Source organism: Oryctolagus cuniculus, chromosome 6, assembly GCF_964237555.1.
Source record: "Oryctolagus cuniculus chromosome 6, mOryCun1.1, whole genome shotgun sequence".
NCBI classification, from domain to species: Eukaryota; Metazoa; Chordata; class Mammalia; order Lagomorpha; family Leporidae; genus Oryctolagus; species Oryctolagus cuniculus.
This window is the reverse complement of record NC_091437.1, coordinates 155,284,484-155,285,811: the sequence shown is the minus strand read 5'-3', so window position 1 is coordinate 155,285,811 and position 1,328 is coordinate 155,284,484. Positions and strand designations below refer to the sequence as shown.

General features: G+C 52.1%; 1 pseudogene; it reads right to left on the bottom strand.

Annotated features, from left to right (window-relative positions):
• Positions 1-756: 756 nt before the first annotated feature.
• On the bottom strand, positions 757-1,028 carry LOC100358594 (beta-catenin-interacting protein 1 pseudogene; annotated as a pseudogene).
• Positions 1,029-1,328: the final 300 nt, after the last annotated feature.

Genomic DNA, 1,328 nt, shown 5'->3' with positions numbered 1-1,328 from the left:
AGAATGTGTCCATTTCTTCTAGGTTTCCCAGTTTGTTGGAATAGAGCTCTTTGTAGGAATTTCTAATGATTCTTATTCCTGTGGTGTCTGTTGTTACATTTCCTTTTTTATCTCTAATTTTATTGATTTGAGTGTTCTCTCTCCTTTTGTTGGTCAGTTGGGCCAATGGTGTCTCAATTTTATTTTTCAAAAAACCAGATTTTTATTTGCTGATCTTTTTTTTTTTTGTTTTGTTTTCTGTTTTTTTTTTCAAGTCAAATATAAAAAGAAACGTCCTAGACCCTGTTTTCTGCATTCAAAATAGAGAAGCTGCTGCTATCAGAACACCTGCAGCCAATGACAGAAAAAGCGACTTCCTACTGCCCAGCCAATCGTAACCCTGCTCCTGTTGAAGCAGCCAATCAGACCTCTTCACATTCCTAAAAAACGACCGACATAAAGCACTAGAGCTTGGAGAACTTCCTGGGAAGCCAGATACCGAGGCACAATTTTTTTTTTTTTTTAAATAAGAGTCAGAAATAAAAATGGAAGGTTTCCACTGGTCAAGGTTTAAAAATAAAAAGGTTTCTTCCTGCAGCCAATCACGAGTCCTTAGCCCATCATAAATGCACCACTGGTGTCTCCCTGGATGCCAGCCCCGCCGAGTGGCCGTGGGGTGGGGAGTAGGGGAGGGGCAGGAGGGCTGGGGTTGGTGGGGGAGGCGGTCTCCTGTCACTCAGCTGGCCAAGGAGCCACACTGATCTTGGCCCTTGACAGCTTCCAGGGTGTTCCCAGGGGGTTGCAGCTACTGCCTCCAGTCTTCCGTCTCCAACCTGGAAAACGCCATCACCACATCCTCTGCACCCTGGTCGACAGAGTGCTGTGGCAGCTGGCTGAGCTGGCTGTCGACCACCCCTGCACAGGTGCAGGAACTCCTCTTCGCTGGCTGTCAGGTTCGAGCCCATCTTCCTCAGCATGAGAAGCACTCACACCTTCTGCTGAATATCCACCTCCTCCAGACTCTTCCCAGGAGCGCCCTCATGGCTCATCCCCCTGGCCAAGCTCTGGGGACTCCTGCTTCTGGAGATTAGCTTCAGGCCAACAGGTGCTCAACTGTGAGGAGAGGGCTGTGGCCAGGGAGCAAAGCAGGCGCCACCCTGGGCCACCCAACCCAGCCGGGCCGGTGGGAGCTGGGGGTCCGGAGCACGGTGCACGGTGGCCTGTTCCGGGGCGCACTCAGCAGTCATGGCGGAGGTAGCAGCAGCAGCGGGAGCAGCCACCTCAGCCTCCGCCTCCTGCTCCATGAGTCACTGCGGGGAGGGAGGGAGGCGCCAGGCGACTGGAGGAGG